The sequence below is a fragment of the Meriones unguiculatus genome, chromosome X, assembly GCF_030254825.1.
Source record: "Meriones unguiculatus strain TT.TT164.6M chromosome X, Bangor_MerUng_6.1, whole genome shotgun sequence".
Classification (NCBI taxonomy): Eukaryota; Metazoa; Chordata; class Mammalia; order Rodentia; family Muridae; genus Meriones; species Meriones unguiculatus.
Window position 1 is genome coordinate 96756911 of NC_083369.1, and position 24559 is coordinate 96781469.

Here is a 24559-nt window from a genome sequence, read left to right on the forward strand (position 1 = left end):
GATTATTAACAACATTTAGCACAATGTGCATAGTAAAGGTGGAAAATGTTGACTGTTAAATTTATGAAGCCTGATTCATCATCTTAATTGCAAATTTCTTAAGAGACATGGCTAGAGCTCCAACATAGCAGTATCTGAGTGCACACCATTTCTGAAGGGCAGAAGAAAAAAACAAAACTCTAAAACTGGTGAGTGGATGGGCAGCTGAAGCCAGAGCATGGATTTTGAGGCTTCCCAGGCTAGAGGGGAAAAAAGTGAGCTGGGACAGGTTGGATCCAGGTCCCCCATTGATGTCTCAGGTGGGGGGGGAGGTCTGAGAGTGGCAAACGATTGACCCCCTGCACTCCCATCTGCACCTTCCCTTGCTCAGCTTGCCCTGGCTACACAGCAGTGGCAGAAAGTGCATAACCCTAGGTACAGGGCACCTCCTTCCTCCAAAGGCCAAATAGGGGACCCAAATCTCAAAGTTGAAAATTGTGAGCTACCTAAGTTTACCACATATGCCTTCAAGTGAGTTCGTGGCCTCTGAAATTTGCATACCTGCTTGCAAACAGGTGCTTGTGGGCCCTATGTGCCTCCCACACACTCCTGCAAGTGAGTGAGCTCAGGCACTCTGCACTTTGCAGACACATCTACAATTGAGTGCTTATACGAGAGAGTGTTTAAAGAGCCTCAGATCAGGGTTCTGCTGTACTAGCAGCCAGAAATAAGATCTCTCCCACCCACGCCCCCACTGCGAGCAATATGGGGATCTCTGGGACAGCATTCTCAACATTGAAGCCCCTGTTCTCTGGGTCTCCCAGTGGAGTCCAGCCAACCAATTCCTAGACCCAAGATGGTGCAACACAGGCAGATCTGAGTGATTGGAGCACAATACTAAGAAAGGCCTGTGGGCCACTGAGCCATTCAGGGCACCTGCACATGTGCACTGCACACACGAAATCCACCAGTAACCCCAAATGCATTTTTGCTCCTCCCTTACATTTCACTCTCCCAAGCAGATAAACCTCCACTTCACACATACTTGCACACTTGTACCTGCGACCTTCCTCCCTTAGCTGCATCTGAAACACTAATATACACTCTCAAACCAGTGGACCTCTCTCATTAGCCTGACTCCAGACTCCAGAGACAGAATGACCCAGTCTGCAGTGCAGGCTACAGAAACAACAAAGCCTACTGACTATCACATGGCTAGAGGCAGGCTTAAGAACACATGCAACAAAAATCAGGATATCATGGCTTCCCCTGCAACCCCTCAAATCAATAGATAATGTCATTTATCTGAAATATAGGAAAATAATTTCAAAGCTATACTTATCAAGTTGCTGGAGGCACATAAAAAGGAAACAAACAAACAAAACTCTCAAAGAGATACAGGCAAATATACCTATACAAATAGAGGCACATAAAGAGAAAACGAATAAAAAATAGAAACCATCATGGAAAGAGAGGAATCCAAATACAAACAGATGAAGGAAATGGTGCAAGACATGAAAACAGAATTACAATCAATAAAGAAAACACAAACAGAGAAAACCTTATATCTGGAGAACTTAGAGAAAATATCAGGAGAACTTAGAAAAAACATCAGGAGAACTTAGAGAAAACATCAGGAACCACAAAGGTAAGCATCCCCAACAGAATACAAGAGATGGAAGAGATAATATCAGGCTCTGTAGATACAATTGCAGAAATTGATATATGTCTCAAAGAAAAAATAAAATAGGAAAAGTCCCAAACACAAATCATATAATATACCAAGGATGCCATGAAAAGAGGAAATCTAAGGATAATAGGAATAGACTAAAAAGAAGAACCCAGGCTCTAAGGTCCAGAAAATATTTTCAAGAAAATCATAGAAGAATAACTTCCCAACTTAAAGAAAGAGATATCCTTAAACACACAAGAGACTTACAGAACACCAAAGACTAGACCAGAAAAGAAAATCTTCATGTCACATAATAGTCAAAATACTAAATCTACAGAACAAAGAAAATAGCAGCAAGGGAAAAAGGCCAAGTAACATATAAGAATCACACCAGATTTCTCAACAGAAACCATGATAACCAGAAGGGCCTGGACAGATGTCAAGCAGACTCTAAGAGAACACAAATGTCTAAATAGACAACTATATCCAGCAAAACTTTTAATCACCATAGATGGAGAAAACAAAATATTCTGTGACAAAAGTAGACTTAAACAATACCTACACAACAACCTAGTCTTACAGAAGATACTAAAAGGAAAATTCCAATCTAACGAAATCAACTACAGCCAAGAAAACATAGGACATAGATAACTGCACACACACAAAAAAAATCTAAAGAAAACAAGCACACAAACATATTAACAATACCAACTTCACAACAAAAGGAACTAACATTCATTGTTCACTATTAGCTATCAAAATGAATGGACTCAAGTCTCCAGTAAAAAGACAGAGACTAACAGAGTGGTTTTGGAAACAAGATCCAATATTCTGCTGCATCCAAGAAACACACCTTTTCAACAATGACAGACACAACCTCAGAGTAAAGGGCTGGAAAAAGGTTTTTCAAGGAAACAGACCCAGAAAACAAGCTGGAGTTGCTACCCTAATATCAAATAAAATAGTGTTTCAACCAAAATTAATCAAAAAAGATAAGGAGTGACACTTCATTCTCATCAAAGGAAAAATCCACCATGAGGATATCATAATCCTGAGCATCTATGCCCTAAATACAAGAGCACCAGCATTCATAAATGAACATTATTAAAGCTCAAATCACACATTGATCCCAACACCTTAATAATGGGAGACTTCAAAACTCCACTCTCACCAAAGGACAGACCATCTAGAAAAAAACTAAATAAGGGAACAATGACAATCACCGAGGTCCTAAATCAAATGGAACTAATGGATGTCTACAGAACCTTTCACCCAAACCCAAAACATTGACCATATTTTCAGCACCCATGAAACCTCAAAAATTGACCATACAGTTGGGCATAAAGCAAGCCTTAACAGATACAAGAAGATTGAAACAATCCCTTGTATCCTATCAGACCACCATGCCCTAAAACTGGACCTCCACAACAAGGAAAATAACAAAGAATCTACACATGTGTGAAAACTAAACACATCTCTACACAATGACAGCTGGATCAGGGAAGAAATAAAAAAAAAAAAGAAATTAGAGAGCTCCTAAAATTCACTGGAAATAAAGGCACAACTTACCCAAATTTATGGGATACAATGAAAGCAGTGGCAAGAGAAAAGTTCATACTACTAAGTACATTCAGAAAGAAGTTTGAGACATCCCATACAAGCAACTTAATGGCACACCTGAAAGCCCTAGAATAAAAGAAACAGACACATACAAGAGGAGTAGAGAGTTAGAAATCATCAAACCCAGGGCTGAAATCAATAAATTAGAAACAAAGAAAACAATTCAAAGAATCAATGAAACAAAGAGCTGGTTCTTTGAGAAAATCAACAAGAATAGACAAATCCCTAGCCAAACTAACTAAAAAGCAAAAAGAAACTATCTAAATCAGCAGAATCAGAAACCAAAAGGAGTCATAACTACAGATATTCAGGAAATTCAAAGAATCATTAGGTCGTACTTCAAAAGCCTATATGCCACAAAATTTTAAAATCTAGAAGAAATGGACAACTTTCTTAATATATTTCATTTACCAAAAATAAACCGTAAATAGGTAAATAGATTAGGTAAATAGATTAAACTGTCCCACATCCCTGAAGGATATAGAAGCAGTCATCAAAATCTCTACGCCAAAAACTGCTCAAGGCCCAATGGTTTCAGTGCAGAATTCGACCAGACCTTCAAAGAAGAGCTGACTCCAATACTCTTCAAAATATTCTACAAAATAGAAATGGAAGGAACATTACAAACTCATTCAATGAGGCCACATTCACCTTGATACCTAAACCACACAAAGACCCAACAAAAAAATAAAAATTTCAGACCTATCTCTCTTATAAACACTGACGCAAATATGCTCAATAAAATGCTCTCAAATGAAATCCAAGAACACATAAAAGATATCATCCACCACGACCAAGTAGGCTTCATCCCAGCATGTAAATGTTGTACAATAAAGCTATCAATATAGTCCACAATATAAAAAAATAAATGAAAGAGAAAACCTGCAAGATCATTTCCTTAGCTGCCAAAAAAGCATTTGACAAAATCCAACACCCATTTGTGTTAAAAATTTTTAGAGAGATCAGGTATACAAGGCACATACCTAAAGGTAGCAAAGGCAATATATAGCAAGCCTTTATCCAACATCAAACTAAATGGAGAGAAACTTAAATCAATCCCACTGAAATCAGGGACAAGGCAAGGCTGCCCACTCTCTCCATATCACCTCAACATAGTACTTGAAGTCCTAGCTAAAGCAATAAGACAACTAAAGGAGATCAAGGGTACAAATTTGAAAGGAAGAGGTCAAAGTGTCACTATTCGCACATGATATGATAGTATACATGAGTGACTCCAAAAATTCAACCAGAGAACTCCTTCAGCTGATAAACACCTTCAGTAAAGTGGTTGGATACAAAATTAACTCAAAAAATCAGAAATCCTCCTGTATACCAAAGACAAAAGGGATGAGAAAGAAATTAGGAAACAACACCCTTCACAATAGCCACTAATAACATAAAATACCTTGCTGTGACTCTAACCAAGATGTGAAAGACGTTCCTGAAAAAAATAAAAATAAAAAATATCAAGTCTCTGAAGAAAAAATTGAAGAAAATATCAGAAGATGGAAAGATCTTCCATTCTCATGGATCGGTAGGATTAACATAGTGAAAATGGCCATCCTGCCAAAAGCAATCCACAGATTCAATGCAATTCCCATAAAAATACCAACACAATTCTGTACAGAAATTGAAATAACAATTCTTAATTTCATATAAAAAAACAAAATAAAAACCCACAGAATTGTTAAAAATAAAAAAAAATCCTCTACAACAACAGATAGTCTGAAGGTATCTCCATACTTGATATCAAGCTGTACTATAGAGAAAAACTGCAAGGGACTGGCATAGAAACAGAATGTTGGATCAATGTAATCAAATATGAGACCCAGAAATAAACCCACACACCTACAGATACTTGATTTTTGACAAAGAAGCCAAATCATACAATGGAAAAAGATAGCATATTCAACAAATGGTGCTGGTGTAATTGGATGTTTGTATGTAGAAAAATGCAAATAGATCCATATTTATCACCCTGCACAAAACTAAAGTCTAAGGGGCTCAAAGAGCTTAATATAAAACCAGACACACTAAACTTGTCAGAAGAAAAATTGGGGAAAAGACTTGAACTCATTGCCACAGGAGACAACTTTCTGAATAGAACACCAACAGCACAGGCTCTAAGAGAAACAATAAATGGGACCTTATGAAAATGAAAAAGTTCTGTAAAGCAAAGGACACTGTTATTAGAACAAAAGGACAGCCTACAGACTGGGAAAGAATCTTCACCAACCCTATATCTGACAGAGGGATAATATCTAGAATATATAAAGAACTTAAGTTAAACACTAACAAACCAAGTAATCCAATTAAAAATGAGGTACAGCGCTACACAGAGAATTCTCTATATAGGAATATCGAATGGAAGAAAACCCTTAAAGAAATGCTCAACCTCCTTAGTCGTTAGGGAAATGCAAATCAAAATCACCCTGAGATTTCACCTTATACCCATCATAAAGGCTAAGAACACAAACTCAAGTGACAACACATGCTGGAGAGGATGTGGAGAAAGGTGAACCCTCCTCCCTTGCTGATGTGAATGTAAACTTGTACAACCACTTTGAAAATCAATCTGGTGCTTGGAATAGTACTACCTCAAGAAACAGCTAAACTGCTCCTAGGCATATATGCAAAATATGCTCAACTATACAAGAACATTTGTTCAACCATGTTCATAGCAGCTCTATTCATCATAATAGCCAGTATCTGGAAACAATCTAGATGTCCCTCAGGAGAGGAATGGATACAGAAATTGTGGTATGTTTACACAATGGAATACTATTGAGCTATAAAAGACAAGGAAATCATGAAACTTGCAGGCAAATTTGGGAACTAAAAAGATCAACTTGAGAGAGGTATCCCAGAAGCAGAAAGACACACATGGTATATACTCACTCATAAGTGGATATTAGCTACTTAATATAGAATAAACATACTAAAATTTACACTCCTAAAGAAGCTAAACAAGAAAGATCCTAGGGAAGATGCTCAATCCTCACTCAGAAAGACAAATGCTGTAGACGCTGGAAAAATGAGAAGTCAGGGAACAGGTCAGGAACCTACCACAGAAGGCCTCTGAAAGACTCTACTGATTGAGATATTGAAGCAGAGGCTGAGACTCCTAACCAAACTTTTGGCAGAGTTCACGTAATCTTATGAAAATAGGGGAAGATAGAAATATCTGGAGGGGACAGGATCTCCAAAAGGAGACCAATAGAGCCAAAACAAAACAAAACAAACAACAACAACAAAAACAGAACCCCAAGGGCCCTGCAGAAATTGATACCCCAACCAATGTCAATTCATGGAGAAGACCTAAACCCCTTGCTCAAATGTAGCCCATAGACTCATTCTCCAAGTGAGTTCCCTAATAAGGGGAACAGGAGCTTTCTCCTGCGTGAACTCAGTGACAGGCTCTCTGATCACCTCCCCCTGAGGGGTACAACCTTGCCATGCCACAGAGGAAGACTAGGCACCCACTCTTGATGAGACCTGATAGGCAAGGGTTAAACAGAAGGGGAGGAAGTCCTCACCTATCAGCTGACTAGGGGAGGAGCATATGGGGAGAAGAGGCAGGGAGGTTGGGACTGTGAGGAGTCAAGGGTGGTGGACACAGCTGGGATACAAATCTAATAAATAACAAATGATAACAATAAAAAATTAAAAATATCAAAACAAAACAACATATTGGTTCTTTGTAAGGATAGGCAACCCCCCCCCAAAAAAAAAGAGAGACATTGAAGGATTTATTATTTCTCAGGTATATGAACATTTGTTAGTTTTTTGTTTTTTTTTTTTTCTTTTCATGCAGTGCCCAACATCTGATGTTCTAGTTCAGGTTTATAATACAAACAAAACAAAGTAAAATATGCTGAATGTTGGTGTACATGCTAGCAATTCTGGTGGATTCAATAATGTTGTGAGTTCAAGGCCAGTTTGGATTATACAGCAAGGTCTTAATCTCAAAAACAAACAAAGGAAAAAACACAAACAAACAAAAAACAACCAAACACAAGCCCAAATGCCAGATTCATGTTCGAAGTTTCCCTTGCACCTACTATGTTACAATGTAGTCTAATTATATCAGTAACAGTAAGAATTGGCACTGGAGAGAATTTATTTGCAGCAATAGCAGCATTTGCCATTTTAGATGTGGCAGTGGTAGCAGGGTTAAGAGTGAAAGCTGTGAGACCAATAATCATTGAACTCACGTAAATCTTCTCTCCAAATACCTCACAATTTTTTATTCCTGTTCCAAGATCTTGTTTGTTTATTATCCTAACAAGATTTTATAGTTTTCTAGGCATGTGTACAGTTACAGCATACATTTAATTAATTTCTCTTTTGCTTAAATCAGACAAGGAATTGTGTTTTGCTCTTATGCTAAGGAAGCTCTTTCCCAGTCTCCCTTATAAAAGTAGACAGCTGATGGTTTATTAATCCAGTACTATTTGAGATGTACTTAAAGCTTTAAGTCTACCGTCTTTTGTGTTTTTAACTGTTTTTTTAATATGTTAATTGTATCTATACCATGACGTCTTAAGACACTTCCTTACAAGCAGACATTTTCCATCCTTCTCTATAAGCTCAGAAATATACCAGGGTCCTGAAAAAGAACATGCTGAATACATGTTTTTCATATCACTGTTATCAAAATACTATCAGAATAATAGTCATTAGCACAGAGAATACACTACTGAGTAGAAATGTACATAACATTCCTTCTAGACCAAGACAGGGAACACATGAGTTACTTAAAAGTAAAATTCAGTGCCACATAAGAGGAACAAAAGATTTTACTCAGTTCAAATTACTTTGAATTTGGTTTAGTCAAATTAATTTTTTGTAACTAGACAGTCTTAAAATTAAGACTGATTGTAGGTGTAGTCTCCAGGCTAAAATTAAGTAAAATAAGAATGAAAGGATAAAATTCAGTGCCACTGGCCTATTGTCATTGTTAGACTAATAATGCATGATTTTCCAATTTTTTTGTTTCCTCTCTCCAACCTATATTCACATAACAAGTTCAGAGAATGTTACTTTGGTGTTGGATATCAAATGAATTAAAGAATGAATCAACCCCAGATGATAACTGTGGAAGAGAAAAGTTTGAAATGGCAGCCTTTGTTGTGAAAATGTGCCTGGAGATGAAGGTCTAACTCTAGGGTTAAAAGAAAATTCAGATAGTAGCCTGTTCTCTCTCTCTCTCTGTTTTTCTTTCTCTCTCTTCTCTTTCTCTCTGTATAACTACTTATGTCAAAGCAGAGAGTACTCTCTTTCTGTATAACTATTTATGTCAATGCAGAGAAGATTACATCTGAATATAAATAATCAGAATTTCGGTCCCACAGACATCAGTGCTGTGATGAATCAATGTTAAAAAGTTCACACTTTGGGGCTGGAAAGATGGCTCAGCAGTTGCGCTCACTTGCTGCTCTTACAGAGTAGCCTTGTGTGGTTCCCAGTTCCCACACCGGATGCTTCACAACTGCCTTTAACTCAAGTTGCGAGGGATATGATGCCCTTTTCTGTTCTCTGTACACACTAGGCATGCATATGGTGCACATAATCTTTTTCACAGAGACATGAGCAAAAATCTTTTAAAAGTTCACTCTTTTGTACATTCATTCAATAATCGTGTATTAAAGACTTCTATTATATGTTGCTCTAGACTCTGGATCTAGTCCTGTAAATGAGACAAATAAAATCCTGAACCAAAAAAAAAAATAAATTCTAGTAAAACAGATAAATAAAAAGCCAATAAAGAAGTTTAAAATATTTCTATGTTATCTTTGATGTGTTCTTGGATTCAGGTTGCAAGTAATTTGTTGAGTATTTTTGCATCCATGTTCATAAGGGAAATTTGCCTGAAATTCTCTTTCTTTGTTGGGTCTTTGTGAGGTTTAGGTACCAAGGTGACTGTTGTTTCATAGAATGAGTTTGGTAGTGTTCCTTCTGTTTCTATTTTGTGGAATAGTTTGAAGAGTATTGGTGTTAGCTCTTCTTTGCAGGTCTGGTAGAATTCGGATCTGGCCCTGGGCTTTTTTTTGCATGGTAGATTTTGATGACAGCTTCTATTTCCTTAGGGGATGTAGGATTATTTAATTGGTTTACCTTGTCTTGATTCAGCTTTGGCATGTAGAATCGGTCAAGAAAATTGTCCATTTCTTTTAGATTTTCAAATTTTGTGGCATATAGACTTTGGAAGTAAGACCTAATTATTGTTTGGATTTCTTCAGTGTCTGTGGTTATGTCCCCCTTTTTGTTTCTGATTTTGTTGATTTGGATAGTTTCTCTCTGCCTTTTAGTTAGTTTGTCTAAGGGTTTGTCTATCTTGTTGATTTTCTCAAAGAACCAGCTCTTGGTTTCATTGATTCTTTGAATTGTTTTATTTGTTTCTAATTTATTGATTTCAGCCCTGAGTTTGATTATTTCCAGCTGTCTATTCCTCTTTGGTGTGTCTGCTTCTTTTTTTTTTTTTTCCCTAGGGCTTTTAAGTAAGCCACTAAGTTGCTTGCATGAGATGTTTCAAATTTCTTTTTGAAGGCACTTAGTGCTATGAACTCTTAGCACTGCTTTCATTGTGTCCCATAAGTTTGGGTATGTTGTGCCTTCATTTTCATTGAATTATAGGAAGTCTTTAATTTCTTTCTTTATTTCTTCTCTGACCCAGCTGTCATTTAGAAGCAAGTTGTTCAGTTTTCATTTGTGTGTAGGCCTTTTGTTATTTTTGTCATTGAGGTCCAGTTTTAGTCAATGGTGATCAGATAGGATACAAGAAATTATTTCAATCTTTTTGTATCCGTTGAGGCTTGCTTTGTGACCAACTATATGGTCTATTTTGGAGAAGGTTCCATGAGGTGCTGAGAAGAAGGTAAATTATTTTGAGTTTGGGTGAAAGGTTCTGTAGATGTCCATGAGGTCCATTTGATCCAAGACCTCTGTTTAATTCTTCGTTTAATTTCTGTTTTGTTGACCTGTCCTTTGTTGAGAGTGGGGTGTTGAAATCTCACACTATTAATGTGGGGGGGGTCTATGTGTGGTTTAAGTTATTAAAGTTTCTTTTACAAATGTGGATGCCCTTGCATTTGCAGCATAGATCTTCAGGATTGTGATATCTTCCTGGTGGATTTTTCCCTTGATGAGTATGGAGTGTCTTTCTTTATCTCTTTTGATTAATTTTGGTTGAAAATCTACTTTATTAGATATTATAATGGCTACTCCTGCATGCTTCTTGGGTCCATTTGCTTGGAAAACCGTCTTCCAGCCCTTTACTCTCAGGTAATGTCTTTCTTTGTGATTTAGGTATGTTTCTTGTATGCAACAGATTGTTGGGTATTGTTTACGCATCCATTCTATTAGTCTGTGTGTTTTTATTGGAGAATTGAGTCCATTCATGTTGAGGGAGATTAATGACCAGTGGCTGTTAGCTCCTTTGATATTAATGTTGGCCATGGTAGTGTGTTTGTGTGTTTGGCTACTTTTTTGTTTTGCTGTAGTGAGTTTCCTTATTTCCTGTGATTTCTTGAAAGTAGTTAGTTTTCTTGGGTTCAATTCCTGCAAGGCTCACTCCTGTCTGTATCTTCAATACAGGGCTTCTGACACCTTTGCACAGACATACATGCAGGTAAAACACAAATGAAAATGAATTTTTAAAAAAGCATTGTTTAAGAGTTCTAAGCAGTTAAATTTTATGTTCTACCATCTATTCTAAATGTTTGGCTCCTGGATGGACACGAGGGAGTAACAAGAAAACTGAAAGTAGATTATCCTCCAACAACCATGACTTCACTAGCACTGAGTATCAGTATCAGTATCTAGTATCAGACATGGTTTCTCTTTTGTTGAGAATGTTCAACGTCAAACTAGGTATGCGTATCACTACTGCACCTTTAGGGCTATCATGCCAAGCAACTTATTTACTAAACCAGCATAACACCTAGCAATGATCTATAAACATTTTTCCTTATACCCAGAGATAAGAACAATCTTCACCCCTCAAAGAAAAAAATTTTTTTTGCAACAGAGACAAGTACAGAAAACCATACCCAATCAAAATAAAGAATATGGATCCCATTTCTATTGGATACATCTACAAAATACACCCACAGATAAGGCTTACAAAACATTTCAGAAGAGATGGTGGAAAGATTGTAAAAGTCAGAGGACCATACACTTTTCTGTTCTATTGTGTCTCTTATTAGCATCAGAAGCTACACCCAAAACACATCAATAACATGTCTTCCAAAATACGATTTGAACAAGCACCAATGGCCATATCAAAATGGACAAGGAAAAGCCCATGAGGCCTCAACCCTCTAAACAGAACTACAAGCAACTGAGGAAAGATGGTCACATTAATTACTTGTCCAGTGACAACACTCATCCTTAAAAGCATATATACAAATAACACTATATAGACTGAACTGGTTATATTTGTGAATATATGTATGTGCATATCTGCACTGATTGAGCTAGGCTGTCTGGCTAGCAAATTCCAGGGATACACTTGTTTATAATTTCTTAGCACTGAGATTATAGAAGCAAGTGGCTAGGCTTCTATTTAGGTGCTAGTAATCTGAACTTAACTTCACTTATTTGCTTGGCCACAGCCTTACCAACTGATCTATCTTTCCAGCCTCAGGTTTGTATTTTTTAAATGATTAAATCAAAATCAAAACAAGAAAGCTCTGTAACTATCTCAAATGTCTACTGAACTGAAATTTAAGTACGAGTTCAAATAGAAGTTCTGTTGGTAAAGATTCGAATTCATCTGGTTAGTCAATGGCTGCTTTTTTGCTCCAAGAGTAGAGTAACTGTGACAGAGACCACATGGCCTGGGAAGCCAGAAATATTTACCAGGTAGCACTTAGAGAAATGTTTGCTGACATCTTTTTTCTCTTTACAACCTGGCAAAATGTTCAGATTGGGCTAGTAGGGCTGGTGACCTCTTCACCCCTACTAACTTTGTTTTTGTTCAGGGTCAGTTTGTAAAGCTTTGTTTGAAAGGCCTATTGAATTCTGACTTTTTCTGTGATTTCTATTGGTTATTTCAAGCTCTATTGTGATGCTTTTGTGTGTTAGCTACATTTTTTTTATTATTATAAAACACAGGTTTGGAACCTTTTCAGCTGACCTTGTAACTGTCAACTTGTCATAACCACCAAACAGCATGCAGTGACAAATGAGAACAAGCAGCAAATAATTTAGTGCCAATGTCTTCTATTTTCTATGGTGCACACTTACAGTTCCTGTTTTTGACCCTTGTACCTGTTTCTCCCGTTTTTTGCCTGCCCTGGACTTGACTTTTAAACTCGATCTTCCAAGTATCTATCCTTAGTATTCTCCTGGGATTTTGACTCATGTTTGCCTCGATGGTTTTTTTAGTCATGGTGTCTTCTAGGAAGCGCTGAATGAGCTGTGGAACCAGAACTCAACCTTGTGTTCTTGCTTAGAATAACACTGCTATTTCTTTTGCCATCCCAAATCCTTGGCAACTATTAATCTTTCTTCTATTTCTAAACATTTCACCATTACAAAATAAATCATATATCACATCATTTTGTTTTACTCTTTATGGGTGTTGGAGATTTGTTGTAATTGTTGCCAGCATCAATCATTTATTCATGTTACTACTACATATATACATTACGTTACATGTATATATATATATTACAGTATGCTTAACAAGTCATCTGTTCAAGGATATATAGGCTGATTTCTGACTTTGCTCATTAAAATTAAAGATACTACTGACATTCATGCATGGCTTTTTGTGTAGATCCAGGTTTTCATTACTTTGTAATAAATGCCTAAAAGTCCAATTGCAGATTCCCTTTCAGTGAGGGTGGGTATTTTCAGGTTCAGAGATATCAAGAAGCTTCCTGAATGGGTCCAGGTGATATGCTGAAGGTACTTTTTGTTCATTTTATCTGTCCATTTCAGTATCTTTTGGATATGAGCTGTAAGGCACAATTAGTATAAGGAGTACTTCTTCGGATAATTCCTTATCTTTGGGGAATGTTCCTGTGGTCTCTTGTGCAAGTAGTATCTCATCCAATCTTATCAGATAGGTGCCTATTCAATCCAAGGGTGGATTGTCTTCTGTTGTCAGTACAGGAACAGAGAATTCCCCAAAGTGGCTGCCTTCTTTTTGTGGAGTGCTGCTGAGTTTTTTCCTCATTCCCAATATTTCAAAAGATCATCTTCTCACTACTTTTCAGACATCTTCTTGAAACGTCACTTCATAATTTCCAGATGTTGGCATTGTGCTTAATGAGGAGTTGGATATAAAGGATCTACAATATTTTATATGATTCAGAAATCTGAGATAATTTTAAAGATAAGTAAGGAGAACATGGGCATAGTGGTACGTGCCTGTGATTACGGCACTCAAGGGGCTGAATTCAAGTAATTGAGAGTTTCAAGCCAGCCTGTACTACATATAAAGATCCTATTTCTAAACACCAGGAAAAAAACAAACAAAATATAATTACAGAAATAGAAAATTTGAATTAAAAATAATAAATAGGTATAGGTTTTATCTTTTATTATCTACTTAGAACAGTATCACTCAGTAGGTGCTGTCTGTTTAAGACAGTGTTCTATTGCTGTCAATAGACACCATGGCCATGGGATAAATGGACACATTTAGCTGGAATTTGCATACAGTTTCAGAGATTTAGTCATTTGCCATCACGGTGTGGACAATAGCAACACACAGGCTGACATGGTGCTGGAGAAATAGCTGAAAGTTCTACACCCAGAAATACAGACAGCAGGAAAATAGGGAGATACTGGAACTGGCTTGGGTTTTAAAAACCCAAAGCCCACCCCAAGTAACATGCTTCCTTCAACCAGACCATACCTCCCCAAACAAGGCCAAACCTCTTAATATCTCTTAAGTAGTATCACTCCATTATGACCAAGCATTCAATATATGAGAGTATTTGGGGTCATTCTGATCCAAACCACCACATTCCACTCCCTAAACTCTATAGGCTAGTCGTTGTACCATAAAAAACATGTATTCATTCCAACTTCAAAAATGTATTCAGTCCACATAGTCTTTCAGTCTTAAGACTGACTGTTTAAGAATCCAAAGTCTCTTCTGAGACTCAAGGAAAGCTCTTAAACGTAATCAACTGTAAAATAAAAACCAAAAAGGAGAACACATATTTTCAACATACAACAGAATAGAATTCACATTACCATTCTATAACGGGAGAAAAAAGAGCATAGAGAGGAAATACTGGACCAAAGCAGGACTGAAAAATAGCAGGGCAAACTCCAAACTCTGCATCTACATGTCTGCTGTCAAAATACTTTTCAGATCTCCAACTCCTTTCAGCATTGTTGACTACAACACACTTCTCTCTCTTGGGCTGGCTCCACAAGCAGTCTGTAGTACTTCGTGGCAGCTATCCCATTACTCTGGCATCCCCAACATCTTGGAGTCTCCAAAGAAAACCAGGCTTTGCATTCACAGCTTCATGGAATAGCCTCTCTGGGCCTCTATGCAAGGATGTACCTGAACTCAGTGGCTTTCCTTAGTCACAGAGGGAGATTCCACACCCCTATTCTTGTATCCTTCGCTGTTAAGCAGAACTAAATAGCTAAAGGTGCCAGGTTCTTCTGGTTGTTAAGGCTGGAAGTTGGGCCTCTCATTCAAATATATTTTCATTAGCTTTCTGTTTTTGATGGTACCTTTCACTGCTGAGCTTTTCGTAATTTCTTTGCATAAGTTGGAACCTTAGATTCACGGAGTATTGTCCTAAGGTCACCCTTCTTTATTCCATTTAACATGAGATTATTCTTTTAAACTTTTTATCTCCTTGAGCTCTGGACATATTTCCATTACATTTCCTTTTCCCTCCAAACTGTACATTTTTTAAAAAATTTTCCTTGCTCAGCTTGCTTTGTTTCATCATAGATCTGCATAAAACTGGCTACTAATAAGCCAAAGTGAATACTAGGCTCTCCTGAAATCTCATCTGACAATGCCATTAGTCTAAAACTCCACAAATGAGCCTTAGCCAGATTTAAAAATAGCATCCAAATACTTTGCCTGTTTGCCTAAATATCACATTAATGGTCTTTAGGCCATATACTAATATTCTTCTCCTCTGAAATCTCTTGAGCTACACTCCCCACTTTGCCTCAGTGCCATTGTCTTTCATGTACCTACTAGTATGACTCATTTAGCCCTGCTTAAAACATTCAACTGCTTTTCTAATCCAGAGTTCCAAAGTTAACATTCCATCACCAAGCAGCATGGTCAGGCCTGTCACAGCAATACCCTACTCCCTGGTACAAACTTCTGTCTTATTTATACTTCTATTCCCACGGCCATAGGAACTCTTATAAAAGAAAGAATTTCACTGAGGCTTGCTTACAGTTTAGGGGGGTTAGTTCATTGTCATCATGGCAGAGATAGCACATAGGATAACATGGTGCTAGTGAAGAAACTGAGAGTTCTACATTGAGAACTGCAGGTAGCAGGAAGAGAGAGAGACAGACATTGGACTGGCTTGGGCTTTTGATAGTGACACACTTCTTCCAACAGGACCACACCTCTTAATTTCTCTCAGATAGTGCCACTCCTTGTTGGCTGTTTGAGGGACCACCTGGGAATTTGAAAAAAAAAAAACAAAACTGTGATTCTTTGAATTGAAGCCAGGTGCTGAGAGCTCTTGAAAGGCGTGGTGAACTGTTCCGAGAAACAAGCAGCTGTAAACTATCTACAACCAGCTGTAAACTATAGAACAAAAGTGATCTGATTTTCAGGTATAAAAACCCTGTAGTTTGCATGTTTGGGGTCGTCTCCTATCTTTGGAGGGGTGACCCTATTGAGATAGCAATAAAACCTCTTGCTTTTGCATTGAGCTGTGGTCTATGAGAGTTTCTGGGAAGGGCATGATCCTGAGTAGTGAGACTCCAGGTCTTACATATTGACAAAACATTATTGGGGGCATTCATATCCAAACCACCACAGAGACTTATGACTCTTTCTGGTTTCGGCCTTTTAAAAGCATATGAGAGTTTTCCTGGTTTTCATATATTAGAGTAAACTACCCAGAATTTTGTAAGACTAATGTAAGCAGAGTTGGTAAACACAATTTTATATTTCTATCACTTTTTAAGACATGGAGAAAGAACTAATCTTACGATAAAGGTCAGGGATCTTTAAGTATTTAAAGAATTTTCCCAAAGTTTTCCTAATAAAGGCTCATAAAAATCTGATAAGATAAGGTAAATTTGGATTGAGGTGAAGAAAAAAAATATGAATGTATGATAAAGCCGTATGGAAACCTATGACTTTATAGATTAATCAGAGGATGTAATTTAAAATAGAAGAATTTGAAAAGAAGTACCTTTTATGGTTAAATAATACTCTTTCTAGAACTTTAAATCTTTAAATAAAAATCTAAGTGCCAGGTGTGCTATATTGCCCTGAGAGTTATTGGTCACAGGGGCCCGAGAAGCTCCCAAAGCAATAAAGTCTATTGCTGTTGCTCTTTATTGCCCACTAAAATTATATGCTAAAAACCTATGTAAATACCACACACTTTGGATACAGAACATTCAGAAATCAAGTGTAACTGACTAGCATTCAACATTACCAAAGGTGTTAGGCAGGTTTCTGGGGAAGGAAAAAAAATTATCAATAGTGTTACCCAAGCTGTGGACCCTGTGTGCTAAAATAACTACTTACCAGGCAAGATATACTCACTGATATACTCATTGGCATGCATGACTACTGGGGGTGGGTAATCACAATTTTGAGACCTATACCAAGTGAGAAAATGCATGCCTTGTACTATAAGGCAAGTAAAAGTCTTAGAGGTAGGGAGGTCACAGCTCTGAATAGTGGGGACCCACTACTAATGGTTTATTAAATGGCTCTGTTATCAATTTGCTTTCTGAGTATTTATGACGATAGCTACAATCTAGTGTTGCTTTCAGCCTTGGTCAGAAAAGCTTCTTTATACAGTGCCTGACAGTTAATATGGAGAATTATTACTTGTCAAAGTACATATAATATGTTATTTTTGAGTGCTCAACCCTAAGTGGGAAATATAAATCAAAGTGCCAGGTTGCTACACCCCAAGTTACAGGGAACAGCCTGGAAGAGAGGACAGAAAGACTGCAATTGGTTTGGAAAATTGTCATGAACTTCTGCTGTTTAGATATGACATTGCTCTTGAAATTATGAACACACAAAAGCTGTAGCTACCTGCACAAGATCTGCATATAAAAACACATGTAAGGAGCAGGGGAACTACTCGATAAAAAAAAAATATGGTATTAGCAGGAGCAAAAACATGGATGGGAGAGTGTAATTTGTGCTGAATATGATTATAATATATTGCATACATGTATGAAATTGTCAAAAATTAACAAGGGGCAAAGAATCTTGTAATAAAATATTATTTCCTCTAATTTATGAGTGATAGGGATCCATCTGAACAAAGATATAGCAACTTAACCTTAGGGGACAAGCAAATTTTATGCAGATTGGAGACTGGGTAAAAGGTGGGACATGACTAGAGCTGTATTTCTATACATTTCCAACTCTGGCCTCAGTACAGAAATGCTATTTTAATTCTGCTAATTCAATTGCCTTCAATTTTTATTAAGCAAAATATTTATGAATTCAGTCACAAACTACAAATTTGTTGACGAGTAAGCACACAGAATCCATTCTTCTGGATATAGCTGTAAGGAGTCCATTGCTGCCCCATTGGTTCAGTGTCTTTGAATGTTCATTATATTTCCAGAGGTTAATTTTACAAGATTTCCAGAATAAGTGATATAAATAGGGACTATTTGGCTGGCAGCTAAATGAGGGCATTTATAACAGACTAAATGTTTCTACCTTTGAAAATAAAAGAATTACTTGTCTCAAGGATCATTTCTTAAGTTTTGTATCTTACTGTTCTTTGTGTGTAATGCTTTGAAGGAGAAGTATCCCTCTACAGACTCTTGTATTTGCACACCTAATGCCCAGTTAATGGCACTGTTTGGGAGGTGGTACAGCCTTGCTAGAGGAGATAAGTCACTAGGGATAGGCTTTGAGTGTTTTTAGGCTAACCCCAATTCCAATTGTTTCTCTGCTTTGTGTTCTGAGTTGGGGATGTACTCTCACCTTCCTGATCCCTCTGCCATGTCTGCCGATTCCTGTTACTCCCCTGCAGCCACTACTACCATGATGTACTCAGGAATCATAATTCAAACAAATCCGAAATAAAATCTTCCATGATTTGCTCTCTGTTGTCATATTTTATCACAGCAACAGAAATATAACTAGTACAGTTTGCTATGGTAAATAATGTACCTCTCGTAGCTTACTTAGCTGCAGCAAAAGATAGAAGCAAAAGATTCCAACTGTAGAAACTTTGCATGCAGAGATACCTGCTTGAAATCTCAACCCCTCAGCTTTGTCGGTTGGCAGGTCTATGACCTTAGGCAAGGGACTTAACTTTACTGAGCCTTAGGACTTTTATTGAGAAAATAATAGGATTTTTTTCACATGGCTGCTCAGAGAAGTAAATTTCTCTGAGTATCTGTTGAGGAAGAGACTCAAGACATTAATTCATTTTTTTCTTCTTTTATTCACTCATAGAATGACCAAGAATTAAAAAGGCTGAGATTAAATTCTTACAGAGGAACACTCTAGTTTCTCCTGTGAAATCTAAATTCCAAGTTAAATCATTTGTGTGCTTAATGGCATGAGTGTTAGCATAATCCATTGAGACATTAGCCTAGGTTTTGATCTTTTCCTCTTGCAGTAAAGGGTTTAGGAAGTAGTCTCATCTTTCCTCAAAATTTAAAATGTGATCTCAGGTTGGCTACATGAGTTCAGAACTCTTTCTTTTGGGATAATTGCTCATTTGTGCACTTTACATTTATAAAGGTATAATTTTTGAAATTAAAAGTTTATTTTCACAAAAGGCACCTTGATCATGCTTTTCCTCTCCCACAACTCCACCCAGATTGTCCCCACCTCCCTACCCACTAATATGTCTCCTCTCTCTCTTCAAAAACAAAAGCAAAAGGACCCACTTAAATAAATATCAAAACAAAGAAACAAATGACAAATAAGACTAAAAATGTAAAAAAAAAAGTTTACACACACACAGTCACTGACACACAGACACAAACACAGTTGCTCACTATAAATTTTAAGATACTGAGAAACATTGTCCACTTGGGTTTTTGCCTTGAAATTCCAGATTTTGAGCAGCAGTGGGCAAATGAGGAAGTGAATGTTTCGGAAATCTTTTGCCTAAACCCAGAGAGGGTTTATTTTTGCTGATAATTGTCCCTAAGATATTCTATGTAATATGTGAATCTTCAAAAGGTAAATGACCACTGAAAGCTAAGACATATCAGGTTAAGGGGTTGGGTATAGTTTCATAGGCTACATTAAGCCTTTAGCATAGACTACAGCGCTCTGTTTGAATGTATTAAATTGTAAAAGTCTTTGTTTTGATCATTATAAGTTAGAATATACTATGCTAAGTGAATGTATTAAATTGTAAAATATTTTGTTTTGATCATTATAAGCTAGAATATACTGTGCTAAGAAGCAGCCATTGAATCTTACTGGCTTCCAATTATAATGGCTTCCTTACAGCTCACAGTCTATGTACTTGACTGGATTCTGTTCCTTACTATTAAACCCCCACATTCTCTGACCCAGACTGAATGGTAGTGTGGAGGTTTGAATGATAGAGTCCCCATAAGCTTATGCACTTGAACACTTGGTTCCAAGCTGATAGTTCTTCTTGTGGAGGTTCAGGAGATATCACCTTCTTAGGAGAAGTATGTCACCGGGGTTGAGGTTTGAGAATTAAAAGATTCATGCCATTTGCAATTCACTCTCTCTGCTTCATGCAATTGTAAAGGATGTACATTCTCAGAGTGCTGCTCCAGCTACCATGCCTACCTGCTGCCATGCCTCCCTGCCATGATGATACTGACTGTTATCCTTCTGAAACCGTAAATACAAAAAAACTCTTCCTTCTGTAAGTTGCCTTGGTCATGGTATTTTATCCCAGCAATAGAAAAGTAAACAGGCAGTCATTCTATAGGAACACTGAAACATATGCATTGAATATCAGCACTGCTGCCTATTGGTGACTGTTTCTCAAACTTCATGACTCAGGTCATCACGTGCAGAACCTTGGGACACTTAACAGAAAATTCCCATATAAAATAAACCCTATTGGGTCTCAGACAAAACATCTCTGTCCACATTTCCTTGTCAAACCTACATGGTAGCTTCTAACTTCTAGTGTAGATATGCAATCATCCTATCTTCCTGAGCCGTCTTTTCCCCACCACCACCCCAGTGTGTGTGAGAGAGAGAGGGGGTAGAGGGAGAGAGAAAAGGAGGGAGAAAAAGCAAGAAAATGAGGATGGGAGAGAGAGGGAAGAAGAAGGGAGGGAGGGATAAAGGGAATTAGGGTGGGAAAGAGGGAAGGAGAGAGAGAGAAAAAAAGAGAGATAGTCTCCATATAGCTCAGATTGGCTTCAATTTCCTGATCTTCCTGCCTCTGCCTTCTGGGTGTTGGGATTACAGGTGTGCTTTTGATTCAGGAGATTGTGGACTAAAAACTCAAAACTACTCTTACATATGCAAAATAACTGATAGGATACAGGAAGACTAATGCCAACACACCCATTTTTAAATTGGAAAAATAAAAGATAATGGTTTTCAGAGGTTTACTGGAGAGAGGTAAGGAACACTATTAGGAAATTCATTAAAAGCTTAATTATCAAGTTACAGTTTTTCTCTTTAGCCTTTAGATATCACTTTTATCCACATGGTCAAGCCATGGTGAAAAGTGCCATCCAATAGGAAGATGTTAACTTCATAATTGTAGAAGGTAGATATCAGCATAGTTTCCTCTTCAAGTTCTAGGGGAAAATCTATTCCTTGTCTCATCTAGCCTCTGGTAACTACTTACATCCCTTGGTGCTCCTTGGTTTGTAGACACATTGTTTCTTTTTTATATCACTTTTTCTGCAGATATAATCTCTCTCTGCCTGTCTCTCCAGAAGACACTTGCAATGACATTTAGGGTTTAATTTGATAATCTAGGATAATCTTCTTATTTTGAGAACCTTATAATTCTGTGTATGAGCACTTTTGACTATAAGTATTAAGACTTAGTATCTAAATAGCCATTTTTCAACCTAGGATGAATTTAAGACAAGTATAATGAGATAATGTCATTATGTCCTTGCAGGCATTTCCTTATACAGTCAGGTAGTTTACATCTATCCTGGCAAAATCATCTCTACTCTGTTGATTCTCCTCACATTGGAACATGAAAGTTCAAAGCCCACTGTGCCATGGGACTAGAACTAGGATCATAGAGGTAAGTAATGGAAAACAGGCAAATGAAAGGACCAGAAACTGTTCTGGACAAAAATCATTCTAAAATAACATTCTACCTAGAATAAAATTCAGTGAAAGTTTAACCAGATTTGGCAACCTAAAAATGAACACATCTTTGTCTCTCACAGGTTGTAAAGTACAAAGAAACTTATTAAGCTACTTGGAAAATATCTACTATACCTTCTAAAATAATGAATTACCTTTATATTCTCATGCACAAACACATGAGGATATGGACAAAAACTACAAAAAACAATGTATATAAATTCAGAGATGTTTGTGATACCTGCCAAGTTAAAAAAAAAAAATTATAAAAAAAATAAAACAACTTTAAATTGGTTTTGTTTTCTTTTTCTAGGTGAAGATTACCTGCGTAGTTACATTTTGCATTCATCTGCTGTAGTGGCATGGCTACATTTATTTTACACAATTGTTGGCTGGTGGAGCCTTTACTTTGAGTCTGACTTTTAGATTGCTCCGGAATTCAAACAAATTTACTCCATACAAGAAGGGCAACTGTTTCAGGTGTCAGAGCTCTTCAACAGTCACAAGAAGTTAATCTTCTTTTCCGTTTAACCAGCCTGATGATAGTCAGTTTCCAGCCTCTGTATGGGGTATCAGCCTGCACTCAGTGTTCTCCCAAACTGGGAAAGTATATACATAAGAGTGATTGAGTGGCACGTGTTGGTACATACGAACCTTCTTTCCTAGAGCTCATGAGAGACAAGTGTGGGCTCGCTCTAATTGCCTTTTCTCGATGACGGTTATATGGAGGCACTAAGGACAGTCTAAAAAGCTGCATACTGAAACTCATTTGTGTATTTATGGTAGGGGTGAAAAGGAGAAAAGTGTCCATCATGTTTCCATTATGAGAACCCCAGGGGATCCTTTCACTCTGGCCCTCAGGAACACCAGGTTTAAGCTTATTGTAATAATGCTGTTTTGTTTTGTCTTTCACATTTCATATCTCCAGCCAAACTCTGAAAATGTCAGTTACCATAGTGACCTCCCGCTCCATCTCAACTATGCTTCATCCTTCTCCTACTTTTCTCATTTATTTGTTCTGAATTATTAGCTATCTTATACTATTAAATGTGTCAATGGAAATCACCCTAAAATTGGAATGCAACAATGTGACAAGAAAAAAAAATATATAACTGAAAAACACATTGTCTTTCAAAGCACCATTAATTACAGTTTATTTCTACACAGACTTTCTGCTAGCAAATCTCAACCATTTTTACTGAGAAACGATATGGGTTTTATTGATGAAACTTTATCTGACAAGGAATTCTAGCTGAGAGATGCTTCAAGTGTTTTTTTGTTTGTTTGTTTGTTTTTATTTTCCCCCTTTCATTTTTCTCTATGATTATTGTTCATTTAAGAGTTCAAAGGTTCTCTGGCTCCCAGTCATCACTTTTTCAAGTAGATTAAATAAAATTATGCATGACAAAGACAACAAAAGCCTTCCTAGTCTGCAGTGCTTTCAGCTCCAGAGAGATTCCAAGCTTATGTGTTTGTTTCTCTGCCCTGAGTCAGCACTTAGGGAGCTGAAGGCCATGGGGCCCTAGCTGAGACTGATAGAAATAATAAACAGGGAATGAAAGAAAGAGCAAGAGTGCTAGAGCAAGAGAGAGAGAGAGAGAGAGAGAGAGAGAGAGAGAGAGAGAGCTGAGAGCAGCCCATAATTTGAATTTGAAAAGGAGCCCTGCTCTTTCTTTGGCAGAACAATTTTGTTAATACTATTCAGAAAATAAAAACTAAAGGAGTCCAAAATTTAAAAACACCATTTATTTTTCTGTAAGTACAGTTTAATTAATTGCAAAACTCAACTCCAGTGTGGAATAATGGCTCTTCCAGCTGAGGAGAAATCCAGAATATCTAGGTAAAATCATAGAATGTAAAAGATTTTTTATCTACCTCACCTGAATCCCATTTTCTTATTATTCAAAAACACAATATCAGAATTTTTGTTGACTGAATGCTATATGTTCAACAGTAGTCTTCTCGTTTCATTATTTTTTCTAGTCTTAATTTGTATCATCCCTAGTTAATTATTTATGTGATTTAGTTTATCTCCAAGAAAGACATAATCTGGCAAATTCTTCCTTTATTACCATGATTGCTGAAATGTCATTGCCCTCAGCATGTCCAATCTTTAATTGCCTGCCTAAATTTGGTTCATCCTTTAATATAATTTTTGACTTGATACCTGTGTGGTTTAAAATTTAGGTGGTTCTGTTTTATCTCAGGATTTATGAAGCAATTTTCCATTCTATATCTCCTTGAGTGTCAAGGTTCCTATAACCTTGACAAGACATGATTTTATTTACTTCCTCTGGCTCCCACACCATCTAACACATTGGTCTTCACTTTATGATTTATTATATGATTTTATGTCTGGCCCACTGACCATTCACAGAAATAGTTCAGAGCAAAGCTCAGCGTGCAACCGAATGCAAATTAACACCATTTTTTTAATGTCTTTGCTCACTCTGTCAATTCATGATAGCATCTCATCTGCATGTTCCTGAGCTGCTCTGGGGTTTCAATGAGTGACGTTTTGTGTTAAATAATAAATACATGAAACCAAATTCTTGAGGAAATTGTTTGCATTAAACAAGCAAGCATCATAGAAAAAATGATGCTAGAAGCACATAAAAATGATGAATACCAATTTTGACTCACTATACCTGGTAAGATGTGTGTATATATGTATAGTTGAGTAAAAAACTATTTACTGCTTGAAAAGGACAGGGGAGAGGACCTCATAATGTTGAGTTTGAACTGAACCCCTGTTAGGATGATGGGTGTAAAATAATCACAGGCAACTTACTCCAGCTGCTGCATGTAGACATCTGCTTGGCACCCTGGAT